Raw genomic sequence first — 13,127 nt, forward strand, 5'->3', positions numbered from 1 at the left:
TGTTACGGAGTGAGCGCCCGTTGCTCATCCCAGCTCCCGCCAACCTAGCAGTTTGAAAGCATGCAAATGCAAGTAGATAAAAAGGTACCACCACAGTGGGAAGGTAACAGCATTCCGTGTCTAGTCATGCTGGCCACATGACCACAGGAACAGTCATCGGACAAACGCTGGCTCTATGGCTTGGAAACAGGGGTGAGCACCGCCCCCTAGAGTTGGACACGACTGGACAAAAATTGTCAAGGGGAACCTTTACCTTTACCTTTATCATATCTCCACTTAGTCTTCTTTCCTCTTTCAGTCTTTCCTCATAGTGCTTGGCTTCTAGTTTCCTGAGCACCCTTGCTGCCCTCCTCTGAATTTGCTCCAGTTTGTTGACTTCCTTCTTAAAGTGCAGTATCCAGAACTGGACAGAGACCTCAAGATGAGACCTAACTAGCGTTGAATAGAGGGAGACTAGTACCTTGTGGGATTTGGAAACTATACTTCTGTTAATGTATCCTAAAACAGCATTTATTCATGAAAGAATAATGAGTCTTCATTTATGCATCCATGAGACCCTTTCAAACTGCGACTGGCTTCACTCATCGCTTAATCATGTGGAAAAACTTGTTCCTTGTTAAAACAGTTGGCTGATATAACAACTAGATGTGTAACCTTCCTTCTCCAGTTCTATAAGGGCTAGAGACTTTTAAAAAGGAGAAGAAAATCTAATGAAATCCTGTCAAGCTGAGGAGCTAAATGGAGACCAGATGGCACACCTAAAATCGTAGTTAAACCTGCCCAGCAGGTTCTGATCAACACAATGATTATAACAAGACACACATGCCTCAACTGGCCCCCAAGTCAGGCAGCACCTTGCTTTCAAAACTTTTTCTCAGTAGTTTTTCCAGTAATAGGGCTAGGATGGTAACAGGTGATACGCTGTCATTAAATAATAGTTTTTGTTTCTTTGTTTCTTAAGTCGTATCCAACTCTTCATGACCCCATGGACCAGAGACCACCAGGCCCTCCTGTCTTCCACTGCCTCCCGGAGTTGGGTCAAATTCATGTTGGTCGCTTCGATGACCCTGTCCAACCATCTCATCCTCTGCCGTCCCCTTCTCCTCTTGCCTTCATATTTTCCCAACATCAGGGTCTTTTCCAGGGAGTCTTCTCACAAGATGGCCAAAATATTGGAGCCTCAGTTTCAGGATCTGTCCTTCCAGTGAGCACTCATGGTTGATTTCCTTCAGAATGGATAAGTTTGTTCTCTTTGCAGTCCAGGGGACTCTCAAGAGTCTCCTCCAGCACATTCACAAATAGCCAGCCCTCAAGCACCTAGAAACTCCAAAATGGCAGAAAAGCTTCCTGAGACTCTCCTCTACAATTCCTCCAAGTTTGGTGAAGATTGGGTTTCCCCAAGCCAGCTGCTAAGGTATTTTCCTGGGGTAGGGACACTTTGTTTATTTATAACTTGGATGTAGAGGAGAGTAAGGGAAAGTTTCTCTATGATTTTGGTTTCTCTAGGAAGTTTTGGTTTCTCTAGGGGGAACTTTCCTGGGGAAGCCTCCTTGTGGGTGTATAACTTGGACGTCCGAAAGCCAAACTTCACTAAACCTGCCTGAGTTGTCAAGGCGAGTCAGGGGAAGTTTCTTTGTGGATTTGGTATCTCCAGGTGCTTGCAGGGGTGTTTTATATGATTTAAGGTACAAAAAAAGATAAATGGCTTCATTGATTCGTCAGAAAAAATGTACATTTGTAATTCACAATTTGTTGACCTTGATGAACCACAAATCAAAATGAATCACCATTTTTCTGATTTATGCCCATCTCTATTCTAGACCAAATAAACTTCTCAAATATCTCAGCCGATTCAATTCAACAGGTGACTACTGAGTTCAAGATAATGTGTACACAACAGCTTTACCACATTGGGTGCTTTTGTGGGGGATGTGTATCTCATTTTTGCGTTCAAAACTGGGGAAGCTAAGACAAGATACAGTGGTGCCTCGCTTAACAAGGATAATCCGTTCCAGCGAAATCGCTGTAGAGCGAAATCCTCGTTAAGCGAAAATTTTAAAAAAATTGAAATGCATTGTAAACCCATTCAATGTGTTCCAATGGGCTGAAAACTCACCTTCCAGTGAAGATCCTTCATGGGGCGGCCATTTTTGGTGCCTATATAGCGAGGAATCCGTCCAAAAACACAGCGGGGAGCCATTTTGCACAACCGGTGGCCATTTTGAAGCCGCCTATCAGCTGTTTTAAAATCATCGTAATGCGAAGAATTGGTTCCCGAAGCAGGGAACCAATTGTCGCAAAGCAGATTCTGCCTATTAAAACATTGTTTTGCGATCGCAAAACAGTCATTGTATAGCGGTTTTGTCGTTTAATGAAGCAATCGTTAAGCGAGGCACCACTGTACCTTCCTCTAAGACAAGGTTCCCAACCTTGGGTCCCTAGGTGTTCCTGGACTAATACTCCCAAGACCCTTCACCCCCAGCTGGGCTGGCCAGGATTTCTGGGAATAATAGTCCAACAACATCTGGAACCCAAGGTTGGAGACCATGGCACTAAGGACATTAATGTAAAAACATCTTGTGTCACTGCATATTGTATGCACCAGAAAACCTTTAACAGTTCGTAATTACACTGAGGATGATAACGAGTCATTGGATGGACACAGACAATGCATTATGAAGTGGCAGCTTACCCCAAAGCACAGGTAACACAACAGGCTGTATGGTTTCTCCATGGCCACCAGTTGTGTCACGCGAAGAAGGTATCCTGAATTTGCCCTGTGGCTTACCAGAATAATACAGCTTACCTTGATGAACAATGAGCATAAAAAACAGACGAATCAAGAGAGGGGGGATCTCCAGTGGACAGATATTGCATAGCTTCACCATCTTTCCAAATGAGAAATAAAAGAGCAAGAGTCCACTAAGAGTTCATAGCTTCTTTGTGGGTGGTAAAGATCATCAAGAACTCGCAAAACATTTATATGGCATGCTTGGATGCACCACAGAAAGTTTCAGTTACCAAAGACAGGACCATTTAAAAAATCTAACTAATTATATTAGAAATGCAAATTGGTTTGATTAGGCATGCAGAGGAGATGAAGTAAGACCCTCAGCATCTGAGGATCAGAGGAGGATGTGGGACTGGTCCCAATTCCCCCACCACTAGAAGCAGCCTGTCCATCTCCCTGAGAGTCAGGGCAAGATTCCTGACCCACAATTCACTTTTGGACCAGGGTGTCAGCAGAGACACGGATGATGCCCTCGAGGCCACAGGTATACCAATGGCTGGAAAGGAGGTGAGCGAGGCTAAGGAGGAAGACTGTTGAGCTAACGGCATGGAGTGGAAAATATTTGAGGCCCAAGAGGTGGAGCCATTGCCAAAACAATTGATGGCTGGCTGGGCGACCATCAGGATCCTGACACCAGACACTGGGAGGAGTTCTGGGTGCCACCTAAGGAGGTGACTTGAGTTCACCAAGATTAGACCAGAATTATGGAGGCTCAAGAACTAGAGGTGGGAGCACCACTGGCAGAGGAAGGAGCAGAGACCTCCCAGCCAGCTTCCTCAGAGCCAGCTGGGTGGCACTCCTCCTGCATCCCCTCTTTCTCTGCCATGATACACTGGGGGACCTAGCCACATCCAGCTAGAGTTTGGCTGAGCCTCTTGAGAGGATTGCCACACCTACAGGGGCTGCCGCCGGTGTGGGTTATGGAGGCATTGTAGAGGAAGGTGCCTATGCTACCGTCCTCCAGGGCCAAGTGTCTTCCTGTATACGCAACCTGTGTTTCAGCACACCATTCCTGGCTCACTCAAGAGGTGTCCTCAAACTGGTAGGGGAGGCGGGTCTCCACTACTCCCAGAGAAAGATGTGTAAGGGGTTATTCCCCTTCCTCAAATACTTTGGGAGTCAAGGTAGCTCCTTGGTGCCCTAAAGTTGCTAGGTCTTGTTGTTTGGCCCTGCTAGCCCTTTTAAAAGTTCTGTTGTTCTAATAAAGAGCTTGTTTCTGCAAACATGTCTTGTGTCATTATGGAGGGGGGGCACGGGGGTGCTCCCAGAGGGCAACAGATCTGGCATTGCATCTAGTGTTATTGTTTAGTTGTTCAGTCATGTCCAACTCTTCTTGACCCCATGGACCAGAGCACGCCAGGCCCTCCTGTCTTCCACTGCCTCCCGGAGTTTGGTCAAATTCATGTTGATTGCTTTGATGACACTGTCCAACCATCTCATCCTTCTCTTCTCATGAGATAGCCGAAGTATTGGAGTCTCAGCTTCAGGATCTGTCCTTCCAGTAAGCACTCAGGGTTGATTTCCTTCAAAATGGATAGATTTGTTCTCCTTGCAGTCCAGGGGACTCTCAAGAGCCTCCTCCAGCACCACAATTCGAAAACATCAGTTCTTCGGAGGTCAGCCTTCTTTATGGTCCAGCTCTCACTTCTGTACAGCACTATAGGAAAAACCATAGCTTTGACTATTCGGACTTTTGTTGGCAAGGTGATGTCTCTGCTTTTTAAGATGCTGTCAAGGTTTGTCATCGCTTTCCTCCCAAGAAGCAAGCATCTTTTAATTTCATGGCTGCTGTCACCATCTGCAGTGATCATGGAGCCCAAGAAAGTAAAATCTGTCACTGCCTCCATACCTTCCCTTTCTATTTGCCAGGAGGTGATGGGGCCAGTGGCCATTACATTTATCAAAGAGTTTTTGATCTAGTGGGGGCTTCAACTAACAAAAGAGATTGTATTCTCTTTCACAACCTTCTTGGAAATTGAAGGTGACCTTATAGGCCATAGGTTGGGAGAAACAGGGTTTGCCCTTTAGGTTTGCTTTTAAGTTCGCTTGTAAGGGAAACATACAGAGCACTGGCAAAGACCACCCAGTCTATTTCTGATAAACAGCACTATAAAATGTTCTCAATAATTCACTGAGTACAGGGAAGCATTAGGTCTGCCCATCTCAAGCAGGCAAGGAAAGTGCCTTCTGCTCATCCAGGATTGCTGTTTGTGTGGTTGCTGCCATTTCACATATTTGGTTTGTTTCCTACAAGGAAGATGAAGACAAACCTATTTCCCAAAATTGCATCCTTCTGCAAGTGTGAGCATCACATCAACAGAGACTGCACATAAATAATTTTATTATCATTCAGTTAAAGAACAGAAAATGAAAGCTTTTGGGGGTTTTCTTCCAAGCTCAAGCAAGGGTATCCTTCTGCATCCTCCACCGCGATCCACATTTGCTAAGCAGCAAGAACCAAAGTATGCCAGGCTGGCACTTAAGTAAATGACAGAGCCATTTCAAGCAAGAGAGAAGATCCATTTGGAGATGACATTCAGCAGGCCGTTGTGTGGCTACTTGGCTGTTTTCCTATTGAAAGAAGAGAAGGCATGAGATGACAGTCTTGTTCATGGGCTAAGAGAGGGCCTGAATTGATTGCAATTCTATCAATTGCAATCAAAGGTCTATTATTTGGCTGGCATTGCCCCTCCAGAAGAACATCAAGAGATGGTGGCAAATAGTAAGCAAGGCAATACAGCACCAAACTCATCCACTTCATGGACACCAACTCTCTAGACAATGATGAAAACTGGGGGAAAGTTTTTGGCACACATCTCAAACTCAAAATATTCAACAGGAAGAGACTAGGCTAAACCTGTGGAGAAAAAAAGACAACATCCTGAATGAATGAATGCTATCTTCTACCAGAACAAGACTCTAGGTGGACCACCTGGAAGTCACTTTAATAGACTTCGAAGAGAAGAAGGAAGATCAAGGAATAATCAAGTAAAATGGGACTGCTTGGATAGAGGACAAATTTTCTGCGACTGTGTAGAAATTAGTTCAATGCAACACTTTGTGGATGCCATTTATGCCCCACCACATGTATGAAAGAAGATCTTGCAAATGGCCAAGATAAGACTATTGAAGTAGCCCACTTCCATTCAAAAATAATCTGATTATCCTAACATTTTAAATTGTTTTATATATAAAATTTTAAATTGTGCCATGCTCTGATGTGAATAAAGAAATACCCCCAGAAAGACTGATCAAGGGGCAGGATCTGTTCGTGATCATTCCACAGTACAGGACACACAATAATGAGCTCAAGTTACAGGAAGACAGATTTAGGCTGAAGATCGTGAAAAACTTAGAGCAGTACAACAATGGAACAAATTACCTTGAGAGGTGGCAAGTGCTCCAGCCCTGGAGGCATTCAAGAGAAACTTAGACAGCTACCTGGCAGATATCCTTTGATCTGTATTCCTGCATCAAGCAGGGGGTTGGACTTGATGGCCTTAGAGGCCCCTTCAAAATTCTCTAATTTTATGATTCTATGAATTTTGTCAGATGGAATTTTTCTTCTATTTTACATATGTAGTTGTACTGTTGTCACTTGTGGTTTTGTCATCTATAAGCTGATTCTAGCTAAATCAATCGTTCAACAGTTACCGTATTTTTCCATGTATAAGATGCTACTTTTTTCCTAAAATCATTACACTAAAAATTGAGGGGTGTTTTTTTACACAGACATAAGCTGAGATAGCTGAGGAGAGAACAAAATGGCCCTGTACCTTGCCTCTGTAAACAGTCTTCTTTCAATCATGAGGCTTAGCTTCCAACAGTCAGAAGACAGCTTCCTCTACTCACAAGCCTTATGGACATCAGCTGATGCTGAACAAACCAATTGGAACACACCTCATTGGAGGTGGAGCCTGTAGGCTCAAATGGAACAAGGACTTGTTAGGAGCCTAGAGGCTGAATACTTAAAACTAGATTTTCTTAAATTTTGTGTTAGAAAAGTAGGGGGGGGAGGTCTTATAAATGGAAAAATATGGTACTTTCTTGACGTCTAACTCTGAAAAATATGCTGGTTGAGGAATTATGGGAGTTGAAATACACAAAAAGTAACTTTTTAAAGCTATCCATGTGGAGGTTTGTGGGAGAAAATAAGAGACGGAGGAGCCAAAGAGGTGTTTTACAGAAGTTCATTTATTTATTTATCAAATATATATACTGTCTTTGCCTTTTCCTGAAGAGGAAGCTGAGGCAGGAATTGAGCTGTGTTTGGGAGGACATTTTATTTGGTGAGGTATTTTCTTCTAGGCTGACCTTTGTTCTCCCTGACCGCATGGTCTAAGGGGGCGGGATTTTGGCTTTAAATGAGTGCGAACAGAAGCACGTGCCTAATGGCGCACAAAATTCTCTAGTTCTATTTTTGACTAACCTGGTAAATAGGAAAACCAAATAGCACTGCATACACTTGGAGGGGGTAGGACAATTTTAGGGGTAGGATCAGACTTCCTCCCTTTTTTTAATTCACTGACAAATCAGTCAATATGGAGAGTGCAGAATCTGTTGCACTTGTAACACTTGTGGCATGTTTGTTTTCTTGCCAATGAGGTGCCTGAGTAGAAATGCTCTAAGTGTTAGTTGGTGGTCCTCTTGAAAGACAAGGTCCAGCAGCTGGAGGCAAATGTATATACTGTCTTTCCCTGTTAATTGCCAGAATGGCTTCTAATAGAGTTAAGCTGCATTTCACATTTATGGCATTGTATGCAATAAACTGTATGCCAACAACCTTCTAGGTGAAGGGGAAATAAACTGGAAATAAACCCCTGGCTGAGAAAATGAGTTGATCTTGGTTGTACAGTATGTGCTCAGAAATGTATGAAAAGATCTTTAAAAACTGCCTTCAGCAGTTCCAAGTGACATAATTTACAGATTTCAGTGTAAATCCTTACGTCTAGTGTTCCCATTTCTTCTTTCCTTGCGTTCTAACCATGGCATAAATCCTGTTGATGTTTGCACGAGAGTTGTATAAATTTCTGCAACTAATTGATGAGGTGCTGGGGCATTTCTTGGTTATGCGTCTGGTCATACACTCAATTCCACAGCCAAGATCTACCCTAGTCCTTCATCAATTAGTCACAATGAGCCATCGTAAGAAACATTTGATGGAGTGCAGCCAAAATCATCCATAATCATAGGAAAGTCACTATAAACGAAATGAAATTCTGTGCAAGTTTTAAGGCCTGCAAAATTACTGGATATGAAGGTCTGAATTCTAGAAAAATGAAGGAGTTTAAAGTTCATTTCTGATCTTGCTTGCTTTGAAACTTAGTAGTTGTGTGTATCCAACCAAACGAACAGAATTGTTTCCATTGAATCCATCACTGTTCTCTTGCCATTTCATAAGTTTACCTTATGCAGCAGGTCCTTTTATTTCCACATCTTCCAATGCGTTCCCAAGGGTCGTGCAAACATGTTGCCTGCCGACACACCCCATGTGCCTCTTTACAGGCCTTCGCTCTCCGAATTTCAGTTGCAACGCCTATCTCAGCCAAAGACAGGAAAAGTAGTTAAGCATTTCATCCCAGCATAGGTCCTATTGCCGTACTTCCATTCTAACTTTCCCAATATATGGCTCAATTGCCCCATAAAACGGGGGATGGGATGGGAATGTGTAACTAGATCTGGGGACGATGTGCAAAATAAAGGAAAAATGGGACATAAAACAGGGGGAGAAAAGAAGAAGAAATATTCTTCAAATATTATCAGCTTTATCTTGACATCTGAATGTTCAGCCTGAAGGCAGGCAGTGCATCATGGCCTCTCCCAATTTGAAGGGACCCTTGTCCAGCAGGCCGAGGCAAAGAGGCAGTCCCGAAAGCAGCAAAATCAGGGAGCAGGACAGGGGACAGATTGTATTTGTCCTCAGTGTGGAAGGGATGGTCACTCTCAAATTGGCCTTCTCGGCCACACTAGACGCTGTTCCAAGTCCTCCATACAGAGCACGTTACCATCGTCTCTCGAGACTGAAGGATGCCTAACTGAACTGAACTATCTATAACTCATCAAGTCCACTTCTCAGACCATAGAAGTATACTATAATATAGTAGTGCAGCGGTTCACAACCTTGGGTGCCCAGATGTTCTTGGACTAAAACTCCCAGAAACCTTCACCACAAGCTATGCTGGCCAGGATTTCTGGAATATCCAAGGACCCAAGGTTGAGAACCACTGGAGTAGAGGTTCTTTAGCAGCAGGAGACAGCTGAACCATGGAGGACCATTCCACCTTCATGATTTCTATGCCACCTTTCTTTAGGAGCCTTAGGGGATTCACGTGGACTCCAAGATGGTCCTTAACATTAAGTAGGACCAAATTGCTTAGCTTTTACGGGGTGGTTGCACCATGAACTTCAAATTTAACATGGGATCTTCATCCCCTTTGTTTAAATGCACTGTGGTGTAGTAGAAGAGATGCAGAAAAAGGGGGGATAAAAGTGGTGATTTTCAAGGGGAACATACCTGGAGCAGCAAGGAATAGCAGACAAAAGAAAGCAAGGAGGAAGAAGAACTTCATTGCTGGAAGTTGCCTTTCTGCCCCTACAAAAGAACAAAGAGTTGAACATCATCTTGCCTTTTATGCAAGCATTAGGGAATCATGACCTGCTTAGGATGACCCATGCTTCGGCTCAAATAGAAATGATTTACTGCACCAGACATTGTGATGGGGGAGTGGGATGACAACTGCAAAACTTTATTTGATACAGGAAATGGGATATAAAAGATCTGCAGCAACTACCCTTGTCATGTAGTGAAGAATTCAGAGAAAGGATTTGAGAACTGAAGATGCAATGAATTTATTTGCGTGAACCAGGGACAGCTGTTTGGGGATGTAAATGGGCCTTCTGTTGCATTAAGCCAGTGGTTTCTCTCTCATCCTGTCTAAACTGGATTGAGGTAGCTCTTGAACATCTTCACTGGGAATTTAATTCTGCTCCAGTCTCTTCCAAATAAATCGTGGGGTCATATCTTGATTTGGATACAAGCAAAATAATGTTGAGAACCAACCAATTCTAGGTGGTAGCTTCTACTCCCTACAAGTTGTGCTCTCTTCCTGGATGAGCACTGGATCTTTATCTCAGGCAAAAAGATGACAAACTAACTTCATCTTCCAGTTGACTCTTACTTGACCAACCAAATGACCTTGAACCCTAATGTTGACTTATAACCTTGGCTACCCTCACTATCTGATTTATGACTCACCCCATCTTCCTTCCCTTAACTTTTTCTGCTCTCACGGTTTGGTTTGTCCTTCTGGTTTAATTAAAAACATAAAACCAGACATGGAAGGGACTCTATAGGTCATGAAGTACCAATGCAGTAAATTTGCAGATGAAGCATCCCTAAGAGATGATCTCTTCCTGCTGCAGTTAGGACTTGGATGCTACAATGCTTGAAGGCTCTTCCAGAACCAGTATTAAAGCAAACCCAAGCAAAATGATAGACAGAAAGTCACCGCCCCTTCCAGAAGAAAGCAGTGTGCCTCTTAAGAATGGCTGAGAACTTTGTTTCATTTCTTTTTTAAATATTTTGCAGAATTTGTTCACAAGCTTCATAAGTTCAGTGGTAAACAACTGTGATCTTGAAAAAAAAGCAAAGAAAGAAAAACTGACAAGAGTTGCTGTTTGCACAGATAACTTAAACAATGGGCTGAGAGACATATCTGTGCTTCTATACCACTTTACTCAAAAATAGAACAAGAACAAGGAGAACAATAACAACAACAACACCATCAGAGCTACAAAACCTGTCAATATTAGGAACAGCATACATACTGTGCCAATATTTAACAGATATGTAGTTTTTTTGTGAAAACTTGGTAATACCTGTCAATTCATAATTTTGATTGACTGTATCTGGTATTTTTTTAACAATAAACAACCTTTCCAGGGTTTTCTCCATTGACAATACTTACAAGTGGTTGATCCTTCCCTTCTTCTGGGGGCTCCCTAGGACTGTGCAGCTTGCCCAAGGCCACACAGGCTGGCTACCTGGTGGTACCGTGGGGAATCAAATTCTAAACCTCTGGTTCTGCAGCCAGACACCATGATCCCCTGAGCGATCCAGCCTGCTCCCTCCAAAATGTACACCAATCTAATTATCCTGTTCCATAGACACCTATTTTAAAACATGCTGGAAGAATATCAAAGTATACGTACATTCGGCCATTCAGGAGTTCTGAAAAAAGCAGAGCCACTGGTTCTCCGATGCTGCTGCTTCCTGAATGGGGATCATTCCAGTTTCCAGAAGCTCCCTACACAAGCACAGACTTGCTGCATGTGGCAGGGAGTAGCTTCAGTGACGCTTCTTGAAAGCAGCGAGCAACACCCTGGGCCTCGTAGGGGGGAAAAAAAATCTTCCAAGTGATTTATAAGCTGTGGAAGTCCCAAGGAGTACTGGACTCTCCTTGTCTTCGCTTCACATTCTCGTCTCCCCCTTTCTGTAAGAAATGTTGGTGTCTGCCCCACACCATGCTGGGGTTCTCTTTCTCTCCACCTCATCCATTTATCTCTCTGCCTGACTGTGTCAGACAGTCAGAAGCAAGGTGGAACCAAGTGAAAAAGACAACAAGTCCCAGAAGAGCCATGAAGGGCAGGCCAGTGAGGTTTCCACAGCCTTTATGATTCATGACATCTTAGGATTCTGCCACAGCCCGCAGGGTATTTCAGTTATTTTTATTGGGTTGCACAGGGTTGGGTCAGCAGAGGAGTGTCAGAGCGGGGGTGTCCGTCTGCAGAGGCACACCACTCAGTAAAGACCTCGATGTCCAACGAGGAAGAAATCCTCTCCTGGAACAAAGTGCATCTGTAAGTAAAGTAAAACTAGTAGCAGAGGGTGAGAACAGAATAGTGGAAGATAAAAGGTCAATAAAAACACTAGCAAAGGAAAAAGAGCCATATAGAATGCTGAATACATTACACTTCCCTTCAACAACTTTGGGGTTTGGAGTGGCGGACTCCCATGTAGTTCAAAATCCATGTACAATGGTGCCTCGCTTTACGATTGCTCCGCATTACAACGAATCTGCTTTACGATGATTTGTTTGCGATTACAAAATGATGGTCTAAATGGGGGAATTTTGCTTTGCGATGATTGGTTCCCTGCTTCGGGAACCGATTCTTCGCAAAATGACGTTTTTCTAACAGCTGATCGGCGGTTTCAAAATGGCTGCCGGGTAATTAAAATGGCTCCCCGCTGTGTTTAGGGACGGATTCCTCGCTATACAGGCAGCGAAAATGGCTGCCGTATGGAGGATCTTCTCTAGACAGTGAGTTTTTACCCCACTGGAAAGCATTGAACAGGTTTCAATGTGTTTCAATGGGGTTTTTTATTTTGCTTTACGATGTTTTTGCTTAACGACAATTTTCCTGGAATGGATTATCATTATTAAGTGAGGCACCACTGTATATTATGCACTCAAAAACTTCAAAACTTACACAGTTGATTAACTCGTCGAGGGGGGGTGAGAGAGAACAGTTCTCTTTATTGGGGTTTTCTTCCATAATGTTGACAACCCCCTCCATACAGTACTGTATGCTGTGATGTTGTGTTTCGGGGGAAAGTAGACCACTTTGATGCCTTCAGTGGCAAACGTATTGGGTTCTGGATAGCCAAGGGCACGGTATTTCCTTGAATATTTATTTATTGGAATATCTATCTTACAAAATCCCGTATAGCTAAACCCCTGCTGTTCAGAAGCAGTCCCAGGGGCAGCCCCACATAGAGGGCATTACAGTAGTCTAACCTTGAGATTACCAGCAGATGAAGCAGGATGGTGAGGGACCCAGTGTCAAGGTAGGGACGTAGCTGGGAGATCCGCTTTAGGTGAAAATAAGCAGATTGAACCACAGATGCTATATGAGATGTCATTGATAGCAATGGGTCCAAAAGTACACCCAAGCTATGAACCTCATCCTTCATGAAAAGAGTGTCCCCTAAAAGATAAGGAGGCACCCAGACCACAGACACTAGGGGCCTCCACCCACAGGATTTCCGTCTTGTCCAGGTTCAGCCTCAGTCTGTTGTTCCTCATCCTTCCCAGTACCGCATCCAGGCAGCATTCTAGGAACGGGACAGAATCCACTGCAGAAGAATGGAAGGAGAGATAGAGCTGAGTGTGATCCATGTATTGGTGACACAAAGATCCAAAACTCCTAATGACCTCCCCAAATGGCCTCATATAGATATTAAATAGCATTGGGGAGATGATTGACCCCTGTGGGATTCCACAATTGTGAATACATGGAGCGGACAACATCTCCCCAAGCTGAACTCTCTGAGGAC

At 43.6% G+C, this 13,127-nt stretch overlaps 1 long non-coding RNA gene across 1 annotated transcript; it reads right to left on the bottom strand.

Annotated features, from left to right (window-relative positions):
* Positions 1-5,118: 5,118 nt before the first annotated feature.
* On the bottom strand, positions 5,119-11,493 carry LOC140706660 (uncharacterized). The gene is made up of 4 exons (XR_012086448.2): positions 11,003-11,493; positions 9,306-9,383; positions 8,198-8,327; positions 5,119-5,362 (listed from the first exon to the last, which is right to left on the bottom strand). It is a non-coding gene; the product is annotated as an uncharacterized LOC140706660 (long non-coding RNA).
* Positions 11,494-13,127: the final 1,634 nt, after the last annotated feature.

The sequence above is a fragment of the Pogona vitticeps genome, chromosome 1 (genome assembly GCF_051106095.1).
Source record: "Pogona vitticeps strain Pit_001003342236 chromosome 1, PviZW2.1, whole genome shotgun sequence".
NCBI lineage: Eukaryota > Metazoa > Chordata > Lepidosauria > Squamata > Agamidae > Pogona > Pogona vitticeps.